Source organism: Rhinolophus sinicus, chromosome 13 (genome assembly GCF_057876585.1).
Source record: "Rhinolophus sinicus isolate RSI-liver-muscle chromosome 13, RSI-T2T, whole genome shotgun sequence".
NCBI lineage: Eukaryota > Metazoa > Chordata > Mammalia > Chiroptera > Rhinolophidae > Rhinolophus > Rhinolophus sinicus.
In genome coordinates, this window is record NC_142513.1 from 58577215 (window position 1) to 58601421 (window position 24207).

Below are 24207 nucleotides of genomic sequence, written 5' to 3' on the forward strand. Positions count from 1 at the left end.
TGGAGACAACGTGACGTGGCTGTCCCCAGACAAAGCCAGGAAGCCCACATCCATAGCACACGTGACATGCAGTCTTCACCTCAGGAAAGAGGTTCGTGCTCAGATTCCAACCAACATGAGGGTCACTGCAGGACGAAGCAAGGCCCCCTGCGCCCCCAAACTGCATCATCTATCGTGACACCCAGGACCACCAGATTCACACATGGGGCTGCCCTGGCCTGTTGGAGGTGTCTCTGCCTCTACCAAACCCTGTTCACTGTGGCACCTCAGAGGCCAGCAGAAGGGTCCAGCGTTACCCATCAGCTGAACACATGAATGAAACCGAGGGGATGCATCCACTGTTCTTACACAAAGAATCACCAGCTCTCAGGCCAGGGCAGTTTTTTCAGCAGGCTGACTCCAGACCTGCTCAAGCAGGCCCTTTGGAGGTGGCGTCTGGCTCTGGGTGACTGTCATCATACTCCTGATAGGAACCACTGCCCCACAATCAAAGGGTCGCACACTTCCGCGGACAGAAGAATCGCCAGGGGTGCTCAGCCAAAATGCAACCTTGGAGCCACAAACCATTTGGAAAAAGAAATCTGAAAAGTAATATCCTCCAGTAGCATCTAAAAGCATGACGCATTCACAGATGAGTGGATAAACGATCTACTTGTAATGTTGATTTTCAACCAAGGTAATTCAATGGGGAAAAAACTAATCTTTTCAACAAATGGTGCTGGAAAGCTGAACATCTCTAAGGAAAAATAAATTAACCTTCACTCTTACCTCAAACAACACACAAAAAATAACTCAAAATGTATCAAGACCTAAACATAAAAGTCAAAACTATTAACACTTCTAGGGGAAAATCTTTGTGACATTGAAAGGGTAAGGTTGCTTGGGTAGGACACACACACACACACACACACACACACACACACACACACACACACAAATAAAACACCATTGGGGGAAAATTGGAAATCTGGACCGTATCAAAATTAAAGACTTCTGCTCTTTGAAATTCATTAAAGAAATGAAAAAGAAAGCCAAAGACTGGGAGAAAATATCTGTAACACCTATATTCAACAAAAGACTTGCATCCAGAATATATAAAGAACTCTTAAAGCTCAATAAGAAGCAAACAACACCTCCTACACACACAGTGGACAAAAGATTTGAACAGACATCTCAAAAAGAAAATATACAGATGGCCAATACTCACACCCAAAAATGGTCAACCTTATAGTCATTAGGGAAATGTAAATTAAACCACAGGGTGGTACCTCTATATATTCTTTTTTTTTTTTTTTTTTTGAAGATTTTATTGGGGAAGGGGAACAGGACTTTATTGGGGAACAGTGTGTGCTTCCAGGAGTTTTTCCAAGTCAAGTTGTCCTTTCAGTCTTAGTTGTGGAGGGCGCAGCTCAGCTCCAGTTGCCGTTTCCAGTTGCCGTTTCCAGTTGCCGTTTCCAGTTGCCATTTCCAGTTGCAGGGGGCACAGCCCACCATCCCTTGCAGGACTTGAGGAGTTGAACCGACAACCTTGTGGTTGAGAGCCCACTGGCCCATGTGGGAATCGAACCGGCAGCCTTCGGAGTTAGGAGCACGGAGCTCCAACCGCCTGAGCCACCGGGCCGGCCCCATACATTCATTTAAATAACTGAAATTTAAAAGACTGACCATGCACTTATACTGCAACTGGAGTGAGAGGGAGATTAGCATGACCTCTGTGTATGATGACACGCCAATTCATGGAGCATTCCGTATTTTGTAATGACAAGACTGAAGCTGGTAGGAATTGCGAAAAAACATTTGATGGAATACATTTGGTTTTTAACACTAAAGGGTTAAGGAAACAAAAATGAAAGATTTCAATAAGTCTACAACTTTCCACGTGACTAAATATCTACACTTTACACTAACTATCACTGGGTTTATATTTAGATATTTCTAGAAATAAAACTACTCATAAAAAAATAATAAAAAATAAAATAAAACTACTCATTGTATTTTCTGCTTCCATTAATATTAGAGCGTCATTTTTGTGCATCTTTTTGCATCACTTTCAGGAACTGTTCTACCTTTCCTGTAAGAAAAAAATTTCTTTGCAAGTAAATGTTTTCCAATTAAAGTTGAATATGTATATATATATATAAATTTATGATATACATATTTCAATTAAAGTTGAACTACATATTTGCATTTATTCTATATACACATATAATAAATGAAAGACTGACAAAATGTGAAGTAACTGGAACTTTCATACACTGTTCTCCCCCTGCATCTGTTCTCACTCTGGTTTCTCATGAAGCTTTTACCTGCTTTCCAGGTGGGCCCTGCCCTGCACAGCAGACGGGCACCGTGGATGGTTAGTTCTTCTCCTATGACCTGCTTCCTGATCCCCTCTTCCATAGGGAATCCCTCGCACTTCCTCCATTCCTCAACTTCAAGCCAAGGCCCCAGGGCCTGTCTGGACCAAACCGGAAGCCATTTGAAGGCTCTCAGACACTAGCCTCAGCACCATCTCCTGGATCTGATGCTGTGTGCCTTGCCGAAGGGAGGCAGCTTGGAATGCCTTAGGCCGTATCCTCCCCATCTCCCAATGAGCTGGTAAGCTTCTGCCCTGCCTCTACCTCGTGGAGCAAGGTCCAAGCCACAGCGGGGAAAGCTTCTGAACCCCGTGTGGCCCAGGTACTCCCCATGTCCTTGCTCTCGCCACGCGAGCTGCTCCATTCTTCCCTTGTATCATCTTTATGGAATGAGCCGAGCTCCCCACTAGCCAGCTGAGCAGGTAAGCCTGCGAGGGGCCCAAGACAGAAAGTCTGCAGCCCACAGGGCCACAGCCAACGCCAGGGCTGCCTCCACTGTTTGGAAAGCTCAACGGCCTCCAAGATAAGGAATAAAGCCATGGGGAAGGAATGGGGCTTTCTGAGGCGCACACAATCCTACAGGGAAGAGGAGAATCACCCTGGGAAGCACACGGAACCCACCACCTTGCGTCAAAGACTTGGAGCCAGAACGTGTCTTACGTGGGGCCTCCAGGTCCCAAATGCCCTGGTGAGGAGCAGTCACAGGGAGGAGGCTGTCCCTTCTCTTTCCACAAGAGTAGGCCTGGACCATGGTCAAACTAGACACTAACGTGTCCCTACCCTCACCAAGTTCACTGTCTGGTGAGAGAGGGAGGTGGACACTACACGAGCAAGCAGGTCAAATATACGCCAGCAGGCTGTGGTCCCGGCTGGGAAGGGAAGGAGCGAGGAGCTGCAGCAGAGAACAACGGAGGCAGAGGTCAGTCGGGGTGGTCAGGAAACGCCTCTCTGATAGGTAAACTCCAATCTGAAGACGAGATGGAGCTAAAACGTAAAGAGTAAGCGTAAGGGAGACCCACAGGGAGACGAGGAGGGGAGGGGAGGGGAGAGAGGCAGGTGTCCTGAGAGCAACCAGAAGCCCCTGGTGGTTGTAAGAGACGCAGCAGCAAAATCCCACCCTACATCTTTATGGGGGGATTGCAATTCCTTTTACTGAGGAGGAAACTGAGGCCCAAGGTCACACCGCTGGTAAAGGGTGCAGCTGGAGCTAGCACAGGTCTCAGAGGCACCAGCTCAGTGAACTTGCCAGTTGACCCTGCGCTTCTCACTCACCCGTCCCACACAGCGGGCACATGCTGCGTGAGTAACCCCTTGTTGTCTCCAAAAGCTCTTCGCCTGCTCACGGGGTGATGACGCCCGTCTTGATTTAAACTCACACCACACCCAGGACTCCACCATGTGCAACTGGGTGTCCAGCAAAAGGTTTCACGCCAATGGCTTCTGCAAATGAACTGCTTCCCCGTGCTTTGTCCCCACCACTTTTTCCAGCCCCCACAACCACCAGAGTTGACACCCATGCCCGTGCCAATAACCACAGGTAAACGTGTTTCTCCCTGGGACACGGAGTTAAACACACAACCACAGAGATGTGTCTCGGGCCCAGAATGGAAGGAGCCAAGGTGCCAGGGATGACAAATCCCCTGAGAATCCAGTGCAAAACTCCCCTGAGAGACACCCCTCCCCAAAATAGGCAGAGAGGGTCAGGAACACCCATGCCAAACAGCTGATCCACAAAACCCCCACTGTGCCCACGGCTTCCCCCACCTCAGCCCTTTCTATTTTTATCAGGAGAGGGAGAGGGGGTTGCCAGGTGGGGCTACGCCGCTGTTTATGTCTGAAATTTGAAAAGATGCACAGTGTACTTGGGAGAAGGCGTTTGCAGTTAAAGGAATTTCGGAGGAGAATTTCAAACCCAGCGAGGTGAATAGGTGCCTTGTGTTCTGGCTTTTGACTCTGGAAAAGCCACTTTCCAACCAAGGCATGCAGAGGGGCCATGGATGGGGAGAAAACGCACGGGTGTGAAGTTTGGACAGGCAGTGGGACCCGGCTCACGTGGGGACAGGGAACAACTGACTTCCAAACTGGGGGTGCTTGGGGAGAAAGCCCTTCTGCCCTCCAGTGTATTTTCTACTTCTTTATCCCCTAATTAATTCCGACACTTTCCTTTCCCTCTTACCATGTTTCCCCGAAAATAAGACCTAGCCAGACCATCAACTCTAATGTGTCTTTCGGAGCAAATATTAATATAAGACCCGGTCTTACAGTAAAGTAAGACCCGATCTTATATTAATTTTTGCTCCAAAAGCCACATTAGAGCTGATGGTCCAGCTAGGTCTTTTTTTCGGGGAAATACGGTAGTCTTGCCTGATTAATCGCACTCAGTTCTAGCCCTTCTCTACCGTGCATCTACCATCTGTCGCCTCTAGATCAGTGAGTTTTACTGAGTATTAATTTTCTCATATACATATCTTTACTTGTTAAGGCTTTAAATCACTCTCATTTGTCAATTTTCTGTTTTCTAATAAATTGTAAGTGGCCCTTTCATAGCTGTGTGGCTACTATGTGTTCGACACACACACAATTTAGCAGCTGGGTGAGTGTTTTACTCTGTAGGTCCTCTGGTGGGACTCCACGGTTCTATTCAACTGTGCAAAACGAGAGGCCAGAAAGAGCAACAATCAAGTGACACACGCATCCCAAAGCTGAATGAATCTCATCATGTCTCTCTCCTCCTCTTCTCCTTCTTCCTTCAAAACTTAAACTGTCTCTGACACAGCTCTGTGGAGAACATTCTAGCCGAACTACGCCTGGCCCTTATTAAGCCAGGAATCCTCAAGAAAGCTGGGGCAACTAACTTTTAGGGGGCTGGGCTCTTGACTTGATCTGGCCAGGTTTCACCCCGGAACTATGACACCAGACTATGGACCTAATGTCATAGTTCAGTGGTGAAACCTGGCCAGTGGATATAAGAAGATCACGGCTGTTTCTCTCATTGTTGGAGGGCCTGGGGGTAATTGCCAAGAAGACGCACTGGCCTCATTTGTGCCCACTGCTACACAAAGGCAACAGTTTTAAAAATCATAGTATTTACCAGGACAAAGTCCTAACACTCACAAGACGCTGTTGCCACGCAGTTAAACTCTAGCTCTGCGTCTGCCTGGTGAGAGTTCATTGCCTGACACTTGTGTATGTTTCTTTTTCTCTAGAATGTCCTTATCTGCATCACTCTTCATTGGAGGGTCCGGGGCTCTGGCGTTCCTTCCCTGGGTTTCTGGGTGTCTCTCTGCTTCTCTTAGTATCCCTGCATTTCTATCCAGCAGCTTCTCTCCTTTCACCTTTTCTGCTTTTCTATTTTCTCCCTCAGTTAGTTACAGGACGCAATTAAAGCATATGTTTGTGTCTGTTGAATAAAAGTGAATGTTCCCTGTTCGTATGTGAAAACCAGGTGTGTGGAATCTCGGGCTGAGCATTTCCCAGGCCCCAGGCCCATCTGCCTCTCTGCCCCACCCCCCACCCCCCATGATACTCCACCTCTGAAAACCCAGCTTGTCTACAACGGGACTCACTGTCTTTTCCCTCCAAGCCAGCCGCCCTTCCTGACTCCCCTGCTCTTGTCACAGGGACTCCCCGTCTCCCAGTCATTCAGGCTTAGAAGTTTGAGGCCATCATGGATTCTTTTCTCTCCCTCTCCTCCAGGATTCAGTGTCTTGGATCCTTCCTTGCAAACATCCTTCCCGTCCATTCTCTCTGCCATCGCATAGTATTATCTCACCACCTGTAGATGCATTTGCTCAGCCTTCAGCGTGTTGACCAACACCATATTTTACATTTTTAAATTAGTCATCTTACGTGAACACCCAGATATTTGGTTTCTCAACGGAAACAACAATAATTACTACTATTACTACTGCTGCTGCTACTACTACTACTAGATGCAGCAACATTGAGCCTGAATTCCTGATTGGCAACGTTCAGTCGCAGCTGGGGAGTGCCTAGCCCTTTGGATGGGGCATATACTCTCTAGTTTGCCTCCAGTCTGAGTGAAAGAAGCCAGAAAAAAAACAAAGGAATACTCATGGGAAGATAACGTTTCTAGCAAGTTCAGACATAGACAAAACTGGTCTGTCAGTGAGGTCAGAATAGGGGTCTCCCTGGATGGGTTGTACTGACCAGAAGAAGTACAGGAGAACCTTCTGCGGAGCTGAAAATGCTCTACATCTTGGTTTGGTTGTGAGGACAAAAGTGTTTATATATGTAAAACCGGCATTGAGTTGTACACCTAAGATGCACTTTGTGCCCTGTGAATTAGATATCAAAAGAAAGAAAGACAGGGAGGGAAAAGTGTTGGCACAACGCCTGGATTCGTACCTGGCACATAGTAGGTGCTCAATAAGTGGTTGCTACTACATTTTTTTTTTTAAGTAGGAGGTCTCTGAAGCCAGGTAGCCTAGGTTAGAGGTCTGCTTCTACTATTTCGGAACCATGCAAACTAGAGCAGCTTACTACACTTCCTGTCCTCACTTTTCCTCATCAGTGAAATGGAGCGAACGAGACCTCATAGGGTCATGGCGAGGTTTAACGAAGCGCTTAGCACAGGACCTGGCACATAGTCCGTGCCTAGCAAAGGTTACTGCGAAATAAAATTCAGGCACATGCTACAACATGGATGAACCCTCAAGACATTGTGCTAAGGGAATAAGCCAGTCAGTAAAGGGCCGATACTGTGTGGTTCCAGTTACAGAAGGGACCTAAATTCATAGAGAGAGAAAGTGAAATGGTGGTTGCCAGGAGCTGAGGGGAGAGGGATGGGGAGTTAGTGTTTATTGTACTTAATGCCACTGAACTGTACACTTCAGATGATAAATTTTATGTTATGCATATTTTACCACAGTAATAAATAAACAAACAAATAATACCGTGATGAGGAGGCTGTGGTAGCCCAAAAGGAACGGACATTCCATTTTCTTAAACTTGAGATCTTGAGACTAGACAGAGTACCCTCCAGCATTTTGATAATGCCTAGTTTTTGATGACTATTTCAAGATTGGAATGCTGACAAGTCAATGTCCTCAGAACAAAAGATAACCTGGTTAAAAACGGCCTTTTTCCCTTTGATATTCTGGGTTTTCTCCCCTGAAAGGAATACACATTAAGAAACCAAATAGATCAAGAGCCACAATTAAAATATCAAGACAACTATTCCCCAGCACTGTAGTAACAAATGAGGGCCACGTTTTATGGGGAAAAGTCACGCCCATGTGTGAGCAGATCATTTTCAAATGATGGAGTTGCTGTCTGTCCTTCTTCTGTTTCCTTTCTAGCAAGCATTTGTGGGACGGCGCATTTGTTCATTTTTGTATGTACGTATTTTGTAGCTGAACTATAGTGTGTAATAATCTGGAACAAAAATTTTTCGGAATGATCCAATGTTTATCACTGAAAGAAAATAAAAACGCCGAGTGCAGTGTGACAGGGGCAGGGTAGTTAGTCCCAAAAGACTGCTGGCTGAGATAAAGGAGGTAGCAGAGATGGACCAGTCAGGTTGGGGTGTGGAAAGCAGCCCCTAAGATTCCAGGTAGGGGAGAGAGAAGGTGAGAGGGCTCCCAGGAGCCTCAGGGGCTACGGTTGCCTGGAAAGCACCCTCCTACCCTGTCTTACACCAGACTTGCTTGGTGGTGATGGTGGTGACAGGATAATAATATAAACCAACCCACTAACTCCCCACTCACCATCATCCCCACCATATTCTCAGTGATAAAAACACTAATGACTCATGAGTAAAGTGCTTGCCATAATTTCCTTTTATAAACGGTAGGGTTTTATTGAAAATAGAATCCACTATGCATTCAGAGGGGGGGAAATCAAATTGAATCTTCAAGAAATGACAGTTTCCTGAAATGTGACCTTCAATTTCTATGTCTTAAGTGACACAGCACTTTCCTGTTACTGTACGTCATTATTCCACACAGACCTAGGAGAATTTTAAGTGTTTCATTAACTTACTCCACGTTCTTTATTATTAGAACATTTCCCTCTGAGTTTGTCACTTGCACAGTGTTACAGTAATAAAACGGCACTTTTCAAATGTTCCACTAGTGCTCAGAAGACTCCACTCCCTGGCCCAGTTCTGCAATAAGAAGGCTTTTCTATATCATATTTCTTTGGCCGTTTGCTTCCAGAAAGGCCCACAGTGTTCTCTACACACATTACATGTAGTATTTATCATTACCACACTCCTATGAGGTGAGTATTTTTAGCTTCTTTTACAAACCCAGAAAGCAGCACACAGAAGAGAATGTACTCACTCAGGGACACCATAGAGGCGGAGGGAAGAAAATTAACCATCTTGCACCTTGAGCCAGGTAATTTGCTAGGTGCTGACATCCCATCTCTTATTCTGATTCTCCCAATAATTCCATAGGTAGCTCCATTTTACAGATGAGAAAACCAAGACCCAGAGAGGTTAAGACACTTGCCCAAGGTCCCCACGCCAGAACTGGGGTTCACAATCCATGCTACGGAACACACAGGGAACCATCCCCTGCTTAACTCTGTTTTCACGGTGGCCGGCATGAAAACAGCCTTTAGGGCTTTAATTATCCATATATTATGAAGTTTCAATATCAACCAAAACTGTGACATAGCTCTGAAACGTAACTATCTTTGGTTGCACCTATAGGAATAAACTGTCTAAACAGTGAGAGGAAAGATTTGAAGGACCTGTGGGAATTCTGCTGTAAGGAGAGACATGGATGGGAGACATGAGAACGTTCTTGAGCTAAATGAAGCCTGTCCTGTAGAAATCGGGATGGAAGTGTTGTCCCAGAGAGAAGGCTGGACTGCTGGCTTATCTAGGAGTACGGGATGGATGCTTCAGTGGAATTCTGCAACACCTTATACTGGACTTAGCAAGGCATTTACCTGGTGTCCCATACAAAGGACAGAAACAAGCAGTTAGATGGACTGGGAACTGGCCATCGTCTAAGAGTCAGTTTAGTGTCGTGTGGAAGTCAGCCTCCAAGATGTCCCCAGTAATCCCCATCCTCAGGTAGTCACACCCTGGTATGTCACCGCCCACACTAACTCAGGGCTGGCCCTGCATGACCAAGAGAATACAGTGGACGTGAGAGTGTGTGTGCTCTAAAGCTAGGACATAAAAGCACTGCAGCTTCTGTTTGGCCTCTTGTACCCCTCGTTGTGGCAAAGCCACCATGCCATGAGGCAGGTCCACTGGCAGGCCCAGGTGGAGAACTGAGGCCACTGGCCAACAGCAAACACCCACTTGCCAACCATGTGCGTGAGCCCCTGACACCTGGATCCTGAAACCCCATCAAGCCTCCCGCGAACTGCAGCTGCAGCTGACATGTGACTGCAACCCCATGAGATAGCCAGAAAGGCCCGGCTGGGCTGCTCCCAAATTCCTGACCCCTAGAAATCATGAGAGATATTCAATGACACTGGTTGTTTTAAGCCACTACGTTTTGGGGGTGATGCGGCACCCAGCCATAACGACTGGAATACGGAGCCAGGCCATCCTGGGAGCGCTGTCTCTCACGTCCAGCTACAGAACTCAGCCCTAGGCTGAGTGAAGACACAGAAGCGACACATTAGTCAGCTCTGCAGGAGGTCTGCTGCTGAGAGGGAAAGCAAACACATGCAATGGTCAGGAGTGCTGAGCTGCACTTCTTAGGGGGATTTTTAAGAAGAGCAAAAATAAAGTGCCACACCTGGATTAGAAAAACCCAGGGACAAGCCAGGGAGACACGGGGCCACGGCGGTACAGGTGGAAGGCAGACCTGAGTTGGCGGCAGACTCAGAATGAGTCTTGATGAGGCTGCCGCAAATGTAGGCTGTATTAGCAGAAGCAAAGTACCAGACAGAAGAGATGAGCTCTCCCCTGAGTTGAGCACACAGACAAGACGGCTGTATCACTCTTTACAGGGCACACGGGCAGCCCAGACCTGCTTGAAGAAGACTGATGGAGACAGATGAGGAAGGATAGAAAGGAGTGAAGACAGCCAGTCCAAAAGAAGAGGGGGACCAACACAACCCCTGATTTCAAATACAGAAAGATGTGTCACATGGTAGGAGGTGTGGGGGAAAGGCCAGGAGGTAGAAAGGCCTTTCTACCTTCCTACCTCCCCATAAGGGGGTCTGTTTTGTTCACCGCTGAATCTGCAGTGACGGGTACCAGTAGGAGCTTCTACAAAGGCTGAGAGCTGCCTAAATACTAGAACCACGTGAAAATGGGACATGGAGTCAGAAGGGAGTCAAATCCTTGGGCATGTCCAAGCAAAGTCTGATATTCCAGTCGGGGAGAGGATGACATGCTATGGAAAGTGTTACCCTCACCACTCTCTGAGAACCCTTCCCCGCTCAGAGGCTTCTGGCTGTCATTTTTGGTGATTCAATGGACAGAACCTGCGGAAGGAGGATGCTATTGCAGTGTTTCACAAACTTCAGCTGCCATATGAAGCACCTGGCAGATTTTATTCAAATGCACCTTCTGAGGCAGTAGATCCGGAGTGGGCCTGAGAGTCTGCATTTCGAACAAGCCCCCAGCTGACACTGCTAGTCTGCAGACCACACTTTGCGTAGCAAGAGGTTAGAAGTCGCCCATTAACAGCAGATGGGGTCAGGCCGCCTGGAAAAGGCCTTAGGGAACTGTAAAGTCTTTGAGCAGAAGAGGGATGAAATACCACAGAAGGAACAGGACTCCTGCATTGAACAGCGGAGCGTCCATGTGCCACCGAGGGCTTTCTGACACTAATGTCCTTTGATTCACTAAACACGGTCTTTAAAGTGTCCAAACACTTTCCCATCATCCTGGGTTTTCTGCAGCCTGTAAGGGTAGGCAGTGTGGAGTCATGCCAACCAGCACTTGTCTTCTACCTGGGAGGTTTCTGAGTCTGTACAATGGGAATAAAATCCACCTGCAAGGCAGATTTTATTGTATCAAGCAATCTTCGACACCTAACAGGTGCCCATTATATGTTTCTTAGCCTCGTTACAAAAGTAGGTGCTCAATAAACATCCATTCCCTTCATTACAAAGATTAATCGCCTAATTAATATTTGTCCTTGAATTAAATTGTCCTTCACTAAGCCCACATGTCCTGAGATGTATGTCAGATATGATCCCATTTTACAGATGGCATGTTTTGTTCTCATCTAGAACATCAGGCAAATACTAGCCTGAGAATCCATGACCTTTCCTGTTGGAATTTTAAGGATTTTTTTTTCCCTAGGATGGTCATTTCCCCTGGGGCAGGCATTGGGCTCAGTAACTAACGAAGTTTTCTCCCATTTCTTTGTCTGAGAGAGAAGATTGTTTCCCTGAGGGGCTCTGGTCACCGTCTTGTCAGAAGTGCCCAAGGAGCTCTGCAATTTACAGACGTGACCATGAGAAACAACAGACTCGGGTAGAAAAGGGGTGAAGCCAGGAACCACCTTAGCCACAGCTCTGGGGGACCAGCGGGTGGAGTGGGCACCACACCCTCCCCAGGCTTCACTGCCCTCTGTGCAGGGAAGAGATGGGGGGTGGGTTCCAGACAATGTGCTAGGCCAGGGCCCCTAGCAGACATGGCCAATAAAATACCCACACAATTCTAGAGTAGTCACCCTGGGGAAACTGAGGCACTGCAGTTCCTTTTAATCAAGGAAAAGCTTGGTCTATTATCTCTAATGCCCTGCCCACAAAGATTCCACTTCTTGTTTTTCATTAGTCCTTGCCTAATGAGGGGGCCACCACACTGACCAAGACCACTAAATTGTAGCGCCAGGCACCACCAGCTCCCTCCATAAGGACCCAGAAGACAGCCTGGGTCCCCCAAAAGTTCTGCAACTGAACCGGTAGCTTGTGTAGCAAAGAGAATATGACCTTGGGTTTGAATTCAGACCCCACCTTGAGTAGGTAACTCCATCACTCTCTGAGCCTCAGTTGTCACATTTTTTGGGTGGGGGGCACTGTAATACCTCATCTGGCTTCCTTGGGAAAATTAAATGAGATATGTAACGTATGTTAAGCAACCAGCTCACAGAGGTGTTCAAAAGCTGTTAGTTCTTTTATTCTTCTGCTTGGAAACAAAATTAAAGAGGGTGGTCTCCGGAGCGACAGGAGTCCTGGAGAATTCCTGCCTCCTCTGAGATGTCCTTGGTTTCTCCAGGACGCTGAAGTCCCTCAGCCTTGTGCCCGGAGCCTCCCAGCCCCCAGCACTCTCCCGCTGCCTCTCCCCGCTCTCCCCTGCCACCCGGCGCACCCCATGCCCAAAACTTTCAGCCAGCTCCTCAGAGGGTCCTTCGAAATCGGGACCTGCGAGTAGCCCCCCCCACACACACACACACACACACTGTCTTGCTGGCCTCAGCTGCAGACCCCGCGCGGGACGCCCGGGAGCCCCGTCCCGCCGCGGCCGCCCGGCCCGCTGTGGGCAGCTGTGCGAGTGCAGCCCTCCCGGGCCCCTCCGACTGCGGAGCTGCCGACCGCATTGCAGACACCGGCCCTCAGCCCTTCCCGCGCCGCCTGCCTCCCGCCGGCCGGGCGCTGCGGGTCCGCGCCGCGGCGGGAGCGCTCCTCCCGCGCCCTGCGCGCCCGGCGGCTTCCCCAGCGACGCGCCCGCCCGCCCGGAGCCGGGGTCCAGCGCGCGCCAGACGCCTCCGCCCGCCCCCCCTCGCCGGGTCCCCCGGGGGTGGGGTTTCCCTCGGCGCGCGCCCCCTCCCCGCCCGCCCCGTGTATATGTGTCACCGCGCGCCATGCCCGCCCGCATGCCCGCCCACCTACCTCCCCGCCGCTCCTGAGGGGGCTCTCCCAGAGCTGAGGACGCGCCGCGCTGCTCAAGGTCTCTCTCTCCGCACCTCGCCGGCCGGCTTCCGACGCGGGTGCCAGGGGACTCCGGGCACCTTTCAGTGTCCCTACCCTCAGCCAGCCGGGACTCCGCAACCCAGCCGCTGCCGCCGCGGCCACCGCCTGAGAGGGGACCTGCGGACAGGACGCCGACAGGAGCAGGGGTGCGCGGCGCCCGCGCAGAGCGTCTCTCCGCTGCGCCGCGAGACCGGCCTCCCCGGCCCAGGAGCCCCGCTGCCTCGCCAGGTGGACGGGATTGAAGTTCTTGGAGAACGTAGTGCAACTCTTCAAGGTAACTGTCTCCTTCCCTCTGAGAGAGGCTCGCCCGGGCGCCCGCGTGGCTGCGCTGCCTCAGTCTCCCCTCGGGGAGGGGTGTGCTGGGGACCCTGACATCACCAGCTGCGTCCGCCGTGGAGTCGAGCAAACTTTCTGGCTGTTGCAGACTCCGAGCGAATGGGGCGAAGGAACACAGGAGGAGGGTCCCTGGTCCCCTGGCCCCCAAATTAAAGAATAGAGAAGAGGGAGTTTTTACGCCAACTCCGGTGTGTTGAGTCCCGGGGTCTGAGAGGAGCCATAGTTGACTGGGCAGCCGCTTCAGAGTCTGGGAAGAGTGCGGGTTCAAATCTCGCGGTGCTACTTGCGAGCTGGGGGCGCTGTTTCGTCTGCAGAGCCTGGGCCTGCGCGCTATCCGTGGGGAGGGGGCCCCTTGGCAGGATGGCTGGGGAATGGACCAAACGACCTGGCCAGTGTGTCAGGTACACAGCAGGTGATTAAATGAGGCCGAGAGAACCCTTCATTGGGTTCCACTCCCTTGGCCCCTTGGCCTAATCCAGGAGCCACAAGGACCCAAAGATGTGGGAAAGCCGCCAGAAGTGCTCTGAACTTGCCACCAAGAAAGTGCATTGCTTAAGGAAGAGGAGGGGAGATGAGGCCACATGAGCCAGGGCAGTTTCTCTGTCTTGGGTTCCTCTTCAGATGAAGCCAGTGACGGTGGAGCAGGAACCCTGTCTAACCCTGGGGTCAGATGGGTGGCTGTCAATATGTCAGCTGCAACCCACATTCTAGGCCAGAGCAAACTGTGTGTGATGGGGGGGGGGGGGGGTCTCCTGTTGGGAGACATGATCCAACCCAAACTTTTCCATCATTCTCCTCCTTGAAGTGGTGAGTGGAATTCTGATAGGATTCTTGTAGGGTTTCACCGCTAAGGAGCCCAGGTCCCTGCATTTTGCTTGATGCGTAAATTCCAGTTCTCTGGGGGTGGCAGCCAGGAGGAAAAGAAGGAAGATACAAAGTTGAATGGACTTAGTGTGAGGGTTCTGGTTCTGGATGCTGCAGTGGGTGGGTGTCCGACAGTATGAGGGACCCTGGACCTTGGAAACACCCATCTCATCTCATGCTGCTGGAAAGTGCGCCCAGAAACCTGCTATGACTTCATAACGGTTTCCTTGTGACTTAGGGGCAGTCCTGATTTAAGAGTCCAGAAGTCTGGGCGCGAATCCTTGTCTGTCTTCCCTGCCCTCTGGGTTACCAAGGAGAAAGGGAATCAGGTTGCCTGTGCCCCTGGGCAAGGCGGTTTAGGAGGCGCTGTGAACACCCATGTAGGAGTGTTTGGCCCGTGAATCACTGAGCCGGGGAAGAGACTGCCTAGCAATGGAAGGGTAGTGGGGGAGGAAACCCCCGAAGGCTTGTTGGGGGTGGGGGAATCGAGATGGGGGAGAATGTTTCTAACCAGAAAGAAAAAATATGTATCTACACAAATATATACAGATTTGTATAATGTGTTTCTTACTGCAGGTTGTGGTCAAAAAAGTGTAAAAGGCACTGATCTCAGTGATGTTTCTGTCTCTGAGAAATGTCCTGCCCCTTATTGCCAGGTGGCAGACAGTGGGGCATCCATGCTGTGCCTATACTAACACCTGGACTGGACCCTTACCTGTCTTGGGAGTGAAGGCAGCGAGCGGTGGAAGGAAGCTGGGGGTGGCAGTGAACGGGAAGTTGGAGGGAGAGGTCCCAGAGTCAGGGAAGAAGCAAGACGTGATGAAGGACAGGCCTGCTTGCGCGGGAAGCAGGAGAGGTGACAGGGCCAACAGCCAGCCCTGGGAAAGGGGACGTTGGGTGGTACCATCTTGGAAACAGGAGTGGTCCTCTCCTGCTGTCACCGGCTGTCCTCTTGGCCATGGGAGCTACACTGCTGCCCTCCTTCCTTAAAGAAGCCTGTTCAATGAGGCAAAGTGGGGGCTGTCTCTGTGGCTTCTCCCCTGAGAGGAGCGGCTCTGCATCCCCAAGACCTGACAGGACACCCCCATCCCTGCAACGGGGTCTGGGCCCCTGGGCACTGTTGGAGATGAGTCAAGATTGCGGAGGAGGGGCTGCTGGGGGTGGGGGCCATGGTAGGGTTAGAGGTGGGGAGCAGTCGTGAGGCAAGGGGAGGACCAGAGAGAGGGGGAATTTGTAGAGAAAACGGTTCCTTTTTTCAAAAGTTGAATCCAGGGCAAGAACGGAAATGGTGGAGTTTACTTTTAAAAACTCTGAGCCTCCTTGTAAGCGGCTGAGTGTGTGTGTGTGTGTGTGTGTGTGTGTGTGTGTGTGTGTGTGCTGGGAGGGCGGGCCCTGTGGGCTGGCTTGGGCCTGTGAGAGGTGACTTTTCTCCATCTCAATGGCCTTACAGTGTATCCTAAAGAAGCTTTTTGTTAAACTCGTGAATAGTGGATTTGGGGTGTGTGATGCTGGGCATCACGGTTTGGATATTTGGTTACCTTTGAGGTTACATGTTTTTCCTTTTAAGACACACACCCAGAAAAGAAGCCACCTCTCCTACATAAAGTCACCTGGGGGTGGGGGGCACTTGCCCGTCTCTCTGTAACTGACTTGACTTAAGGGGTGAGGGTAAGAAGGAGAAACTCAGAACTGGGCAGACCTGAAATGTCCGGCCTGAGAGACAGCCCCTCCTCAGCCCCTAGACTCTGGGCCTCTGAGGTAGAACGCGGACATTCCCGGACCACTGATGTCCAGGGCCTTCAGGACCTGTGATGACCCTCATTTAAGAGATTGCAAAGGGGACGGAGGCCCAGAGAGGAGAAGGTGTGTGCCCCAAACCAGCCCAGAGCAGGTCGGTGAGGCTCCTGATGGGAACCTAGGCCTTCAGGCCCTCGTCCTAAAACATACCTTGTCCTCAGAAACCATTCATTCATTCATTCATTCATTCATTCATTCATTCTCCTTTCAGCAGCGCTTGCACTAGGCACTGTGCTAGGTGTGGGTAGCAGTGAATAGAATTCACCCTTCCTGCCTTCCAGCTGTTCATAGTCTAATGGGGAAGGCAGGCTATCACCGCTGACCCCTCATTTCTATAAAGCAGTGATTCTCAACTGGGGAGCTGTTTTGCCCCCCAGGGAATATTCAGCCATGTCTGGAGATATTTTTTGTTGTCACCCTGAGAGAGGGGTGCTACCACTGGCATCTGGTGTGGTGGGCAGAGATCATGGATGCTGGTAAATAGTTGTAATGCAGGGGACAGCACCTTCCTCCAAACAATAGAGAATTATTTGGCCCAAAATGTCCATAGTGCCAAGGTTGAAAAACCCAGACCTTCACATAGTCATTGAGTCAGGCCACCCCCAACTGTGTGCAACAGCCGGAAGACTGAGGGTGGGAGGGCAAGAAGGGAGAGTTTGGCAGGCAGGGAAGGGTGGACAATGAAAGAAAAGAGAGAAAAAAGCTGAGACCACTGTGGTAAAGTAGAAAGAACTTGGAATTTGGCAGCCTAGATCTAGGTTGAAATCCCAGCTGTGAGCTCTTGAGCAAGTTACTTATCCTATCTGCACCTCAGTTTCTGCATCTGTGAAATGGGCCTTGTGGGATGATTGAGAGAGTTCAAGATAAAACAAATAAAGGACCTGGCACAAAGTAGGCCTACAATAAAATAGCAGCTGTTATTATTATCTTTGAGGCTGTTGAAGGTTCCACGATGGAAAATTACAGCAGCAGCAGGTGTAGACATGGGATAGAGAGGCCAAAGAAGGGGCATGGCTGCCACAGTAATACTGTCTGCTTAGGGATGGAGGTGCAGGTCAGCACCTCCACAAACACACAGCTCCCAGCAAGGGATGAGAAGGGGGAAGGCTTTGCTCAATGTGTGTATCCTACAGTGTGTACACTGGACTTGGAGCCGAATGAACAGGGCACTGATTGCTGTGTGACGTGAGGAAATCGCTTTACCTCTCTGAGCCTTGGGTTCCTTATCTGTAAGATGGAGATGCTCAGGCCTGCCTTCACAGGTCAAGACCCAGTGAAAAATTACTGTCCGGGAAGGTGCCTTGTGGGGGTGCCTATGAGGTCTAATCAGGAACCTTTAGTATCTGGTGTGCTCTGTGCCTTATCCGGTGCGTGACACACACAGACTGGCTGGTTGAATGAATGAATGAGTAAATGAATGGACCATTGCATTATAAATTCCTTTCAATTCTTGACTAGGAGAGTAGCAACAAAACCCAGATGGACAGTCCTCCACTTTGCCACTCCTCCATCCCAAACAAGCCAGAAGTCAGGACCTATGGATCCCAGCGCGGTTCAGGGTCAAGTTATAACACCAGGCGACAGCGCCCTCTAGAGGTCACTGCAGATACAGCAATTAAGCAGTGACCGCCCGAAGGCGAGATCCTGTGGGGAGTAGTAGGTGAAGGCGGGACATCAGTACTGAGGAAGGCCAAGCGGATGGAAAGAGGACCAAACTCAGGAACCCAGAGACTAATGTCAATGCAGGCACGTCATTGAATATCTCCATTTTCCTATCTGTAAAATGGGACCATTGCTCCACCACATGGAGTTGAAACCACAATACATTCAAGCCTAACTGAAATCCACTAGCTAAAGGGGTAGATTTGGGAAATCACCAGGCTTCCCTGAGCCGCCTTAGAATCCTGAAGCATTAGAGCAGAAAGAGCCCTAGGGGCCCCTGAAATCGCCTATGTCCTGCATTATGCCAATGAGGAGACAGTCCCAGAGAGGGGAGGGCTCTTGGCCTGGGGGGCACAGGCCGCTCTTGGCTGCCGAGGCTCCTCCTTCCGTGTCACCCATCACATTCAGACCAGTAAAAGGAGGCGCCAGATCACAGGAGCACTGTGCCATCCCATCAGAACCCAACTGGACAGACTGTCCTGGGGCCACCCATTTCATTGTCCACCCTCAGACCACCTTCTGCTCTGTGCCTCCAGTGTCCTCTCTGGTTGCAGGGCTGCTTTGGGAAGAAAGCCTTTTATAAGAGACCTGTCCAAGGTGGTGGGGAGGGGGCAGCACCCCGTCTTCCTCAGAAAACCTGGGCTTCCTTGTCCCAGCCTCCATGCCGGGCCATACGTAGGAGCCTTTTCCCCAGCAAAGCGTGGACCTTGGTCTGACCTTCCCCCACACACCCGGTGCTCCCTTCCTCCCCCACCAAACCCCCTCACTTTGACCTCATATCCAGCTGGCTCAGGGGAACACCTGGATTTTAGGATGACTCAGGGATATAGCAGATGTTTGTCGGCTGAAAAGGAGCCCTGGAGGCTGTCATCATTTGGTCCCTAGAACCAGAAGCATCTGAGGAGGTTTTGAAAAACACGGATGCCTGAGCCCTAATGTGCCCCCACGCCCAGGGTGCTTGGGTGGGGGCCGAGGTAGGAATCTGTGTTTTGCAAAATCACCCCAGGTGATTCCAATGCAATCTGGTTTCTGAACCCCTCATTGAAAGCCCAAAACTGTTCCTCTGAGGACAATTGGTTCTAAGCCCCTCCCTCTCGCCCTGCCTCCGGGGGTCACTTGCCTGCTTTTCTCTGCAGGCAAAACTACAGCCACTGCTTTCACTTTGTCCTTTCGGGGAATGAGAAGGTCAAGGCCTGCTTCCCTGTCTCCTGTGTCCTGCCTGAGAAGGGGGCCCTGCTTCCTTAATTAGTTGTCCTTGACTCCAGATTAAAGTACATTTGTCCTGAGAGGCAGATGAAGCTAGGCCAGGGTTCCCCAAAAGCTAGGCCAGGGAGCCACAGAACATTCCTTCTAGACATGGTCCCTCGGCATCGCATGTAAAAAGCGTCTCATCCCGAAGGGTTAAACGGAATGAAATGGGCCCTTTTCTTGTAGGACGTCTCAGTGTGCGGATGGATGTTGGAAATCTCCGTCAGTGTTCTTACAGTGAACTGGACCAGGAGACTGTTCTTCCCTAGAGCACATTGAGGGACTCCCAAGTCTCTAGAGATGCTGGCCAGGTCTGATCCTGGAGCAGAAATGGGGCTCCACACCAAGGCCCACTGGCTGCCTAGGGGAGGGGAGACCCCAACAGGTAGGGCTTAAAACCCCAAATCTCAAACGCAGTCATTGACCCAGCAAGCCCTCTCCATTCCAGTGCAAGGCTGGGCCCAACTTCTCCTTTTCCACCTCCGACTTGCCACCTTCCCTTTAAAGGTTGGCCTGCTGGATGCTCATTTTAGTTCCACTGTTTCCTGGATTTTAAAAGGGGAGTTGGGGGGAGGGGAGAAGTGGAACACAGTGTGGTTTACTGGGGGGTGGGGCCCCAGGTCTTCAACTGAGTCCTGCCTCTGGACTAGTTCTCTCTCCAAGCCTGGCTGCCCACTCCCCCACCCCCTACAGCCCCCCCATACCCCATAGTGGGCCAGGGGCCTAACACTGTGCGTCTTTAGGGGGCACCAGTGTCCTGGAAGTCTATGCATGGCACCGCACAGGGTGAAGGCTGCCCCCAGAGCTGAGCAACGAGGTGCCCTGTCTACGTTTGTCTCTGTCCCCCGTCCTCACCACTCCATCCATGGGCATCACCCCCACAGGCCCACACAGGCCCAGGCCAGTGCTTCTGCACTGCGCCCTGGGCCCTCAGTTCCACTAAGGCTAAGGCAGCCTCATTCTAGTGTCCCCACTCATTTCCTAAGCCCAGCCTGTGTGGCTTCTGCTGCGACGTGCTTTGTTCATGTTGTAGCAGAGCAGTCCCCATGCTGTGGGGAACCCTTGTTTGGGTTGTCTTCACACCCACTCCTGAGGGAGAGGCGTGCTGGGTAGGGCTGGGGTTGGGGGCGGGAGTGGCCTGCTTAGCCAAGGAAGGTCCCAGCTTTGCCTTAAAGCTCGGCTTCCTACTGCCCCCTGGGCTCTCCCACCTGCTCTTATCTCAGGGAGAACCATCCCAGTGCCTCAGGGGCAACAGGGGTTTACCCACAGGGGTCAGTACGATTTGTATACATCATATCAGGCTCTGGTAACAGTCCAGTGGCTGGAAAATGGTAACTAGTCCCACTGTCCTTAGTCACTGCAAGTCCCGTGTGGGATGACCCGCCCTTACAGCTTGCAGCAATCACTGAAGGTTATTTGCATATCCCTTCTCAGCCCTCTGGGGCTTGCAGACAGACCTGGAGATGTGGTCCTATATATTCAGAATAAAGGCCAATCCCCTGGTCTTCCCTCCCCTCACCCACCCCCTCAGCCACTGGCTGTAAGCTCCATTCCTGCCTCAGGGCCCCCCTGCCTGGATGCCTTTCCCACATGGCCTTGCACGGCTGGCTCATTCTGGTCCTTTGGTCCAAATGTTACCTCCTGCAGAGGGCCTCTGTGGACCACCCAATTTAAAGAAGATAAACACTCCCCCCCCCCCATGCCCCAGCAGCCCTTTGTTCCATTTTCTCCATAGCTTATCACTATCTTAAAGTGTCTGGTTGGTTGGTTAACTTGATGGCGGCTGGCCCCTCCTGGGCCCCCCCAAGAACCAAAGCTGCCTTGATCGTCTTCTCTCTAACACCTAGACAATGCTTGGCAGTAGTTGGTGCTCAGTGAAAGTCTGCTGATTGGACAAATGACTTCAGTCTAGTGCTTTTCCAACCATGATCCCGGGAGTTAGCAGGAAGGGGGTCTATGACATCCCACAGGAACCACAGATTTGGGGGTAGAGGGGTCCCTGTGCCAGATTCTATCAGAATAACTCCAATTTTATGTCTTTTGAAAGCCACTGGTATTCTGCTCTTGTCACAAACAAGAAATCTGGGACCTAGAAAAAAATATGTCCTGCCGTGGAGTGTGGCTGGTTTCAGAGCTGGAACTGGAACCCAATTTCCCAACTGCAAGTGCTTTGTCAACTGCACTGGGCAGTTGGTTAGGAAGAGTCCCTACCTGTCCTGGCCACCTCAGCCATCACATCTCACCCCGGCCATGGCACAGGGACTCTACCACCCAGGGCCAGCTCATGTTCTGCCACCAATGGGAGGCACCGATGCCCCAACTGGGGAGAGGAATGGCCATTCTCCATATGCCAACCGCCCCCTCTCCCCAGCTTCCCTTCGTAGCTCATGATTCACTCACTCGAACATCGCGGGGAGCAGCTGCTTTTAGGAATACACTGATATTTTTAGCTTCTACAACTGTTGGAACCTCAAGTTCTATCACTTACCTCTTCCTAGCTTCTGGTAGCGGCTGGCGATCTTGGGAATCCTTGACTGTCAGCTGCAACACTCCCATCTCTGCCTCCATCGTTACTTGACGTTCTCTGTGTGTCTCTGTCTTCACGTGGCTGTCATACCCTCTTACAAGGACATCAGTCCCATTGGATTAAGGGCCCATCCTAATACCTCGTCTTAACTTGATTACATCTGCAAAAACCCTATTTCCTGATAAGGTCTCATTCACAGGTACTGGGGTGTCGGGCTCCAACACATCTTTTCTTTGGGGGAGGGGGACAATTCAATCCGTAACACCCTTTGTGACTTGCTGCCATGTTTTAGACACAGTGAGATCTGAGAGAAGTTCTATCGGGGGAGAGAAATTAAATAAATAATGGATTCTCCCATACGTCAGTGCTTTTATCAGAGACAGGTTAAGGTGGTAAGTTTTATGTTATGTGTATTTTACCACAATGTTGTTTTTTAAGAAAAGGAATCCATTAAAAAGAAGAAGAAAGGGTAGATTTCTTGGGCGGTGAGGACATTGTCCCTGAAGAAACCCTGACGGGGAGGAGCTGGGAGGCAGCCGGCAGCCTGAGTCCCTAGATGGTGCTTTCGTGAAGGCGGCTGCTGTGACATCCTGTCGGGAAACTATTGAGCACTGTAATCCTGACAGCCTCACAGGGGACAGTCACACAGGCGAGGCTGGCAGAGAACTGGGGACATGCTGGAGACAGCTGGAAAGGGAGGGAACAGAGAGGGGAGGCAACACCATGGCGTACCGATGTTTGCAACTCTTCCTCAGCTGTTCTGGAACAAGCTGCGAGTCAGAAGGGCTGTGAGGGGCTCAGAGAGCAGGCTCTTTGGGGTTCTGGCCTTATTCTACAGCCTCGGCGCTTTGAGGCTGACGTTGGAGCTGCACCCCAATCCCTGTGAAGACTCCTTCTGTAGCAGCCACCTAACAAATGTCTGTTAATGAAACCCACGCTTTAAAGCTGGGGCCACCGATTGTCGAAGGCCTTTGGATGCTGAGAACAAACTCCTGAGGCGCCATCCTCAGTACCGACCCCCCCACCCCACCCATTCCTGGCACGTATGTGGGAAGCAGGGAACTGGTTAGGGGCACTTGCTTTTGGAGTCAGACCGATGTGGGTTTAAAGTCTGGCTCCGACACCCCCTGGCTGTGGGGTTCGAGATAAGTTATTTACCTGCTCTGTCTCCTCTGTTCTAAAATGGGGGAGTAGCGGTGTCCCCTCCCAGCACGATGGGGAGCGCTGAATGATGCATTTTTTTTCTAAATGCTGTTGGGCGCCAACCTGATCTGGAGTCAACCTTCAATCCACGGCAATTTTTAGAGGAAGTAGTGTGACAGGGGCTCATGGATGAGAGAGACCGAGGGAAGAACAGTGCCCCGGCGGGCAGACAAATGCCGCGGGCAGTGTGTGTTCCTGCTGTGATGGAAGGGGGTGGACTGGATCATGATGGGACACCGGGGGGGACTTCTCTGAGGCAGGGCCAGCCAGCAGCGATAGTGGAGACCGGTTTCCTCCTGACACACACCTCAGGTCAGGTCATTCCCTGAAGCCCGGACAGCCTCTCCATCACCTACAGAATGAAGCCAGACTCATGAGCCCCATCAGGGAGGGCTTCGGAATCTGGCCCAGCTTTGTTTCTAGCTTTATTTGATCCTACACCAGTTGGATCTACTCCTTTCTCCTTGCCTTTGTTTATGCGATCCCTTCCTCCCAGAATGCCCTTTCCCTGCCTCTAGTGTCCCCTCTGTCAAGGCTCAGATCAAATGCCACCTCTTCTTCAAAGATCTCCCCGGTGCCCCAAACAGGAGCTATGTCTGCATCCTCTCGGCTTCAGGAACCCGCTCACAGAGAGAGGCTCTCCCTCTTATATTGTAGGATCTGTTCACACATCCCATCTCCTGTCCCACGCAGCGAGCCCCAGGGGTGGATTCACACGGGTCTCCCTCAGCACCTACTGCAGAGTTTTCCACGTGGTGGGAGTTAGACAAGAGAAAGGAGGGCAGGAGGATAGCCAGGAAGTGCTTGGAACGTCTCCAGAGGAGAAGCAATTATTCCTTCCACATACGGGCCAAAAAGGAGTGCTCTGCTCTTCAGAGCACATGCTCCAAGAAAGGAAAACCATGTCACTGAAGGATGACCACGGGATGAAGAGGTCTTGTCCAGTGTCCACTCAGCCAACGCGGAACCATCCTGGCCAGGACAAGCGAAGCTGACAGAGCGAGGCGGTGCCATTTCAGGAAGTCGGCAAGACCGCCCTCTGGTCCAGTGATTCACGGGAGTCCCAGAAGCCACTATGTTCACAGTTAATGCTCCCATGGACTCTCAGACAGAAGCATGGCCCAGCCAGAGCCAAGTGGGTGTTGTCGATGACGTCTTTCCCTAGAATCAGGGCATGCAAACTAGGGTAAAAGAATGAGGTTTGACTGCAAACAACTCCTCTTTCTTAGTCTTGACTGGCCCTGGACTAAACTCCAGGAACCTGAGCACCTGCCCCAGAGGTTTAAGGGACCGGGCCAGTTGCCCCCGTTTCCTCTCAGCTGCATCCGAGGCACCTGACCCTTCACTTTGCCC

At 51.0% G+C, this 24207-nt stretch overlaps 1 protein-coding gene across 4 annotated transcripts in view; it reads left to right on the top strand.

The window, feature by feature from the left end:
- The first annotated feature begins 13155 nt into the window (after positions 1-13155).
- Positions 13156-24207, top strand: part of ACAN (aggrecan) — a 47632-nt gene continuing 36580 nt past the window's right edge. For 3 of the 4 annotated variants that reach the window (XM_019726740.3, XM_019726739.3, XM_019726741.3), the window contains exon 1: positions 13157-13491. The gene's annotated coding sequence lies outside the window, so the exon portion shown is untranslated. Of the gene's footprint in view, positions 13492-24207 lie in introns of all 4 variants that reach the window. The other variant, XM_019726736.3, reaches the window with a different exon arrangement.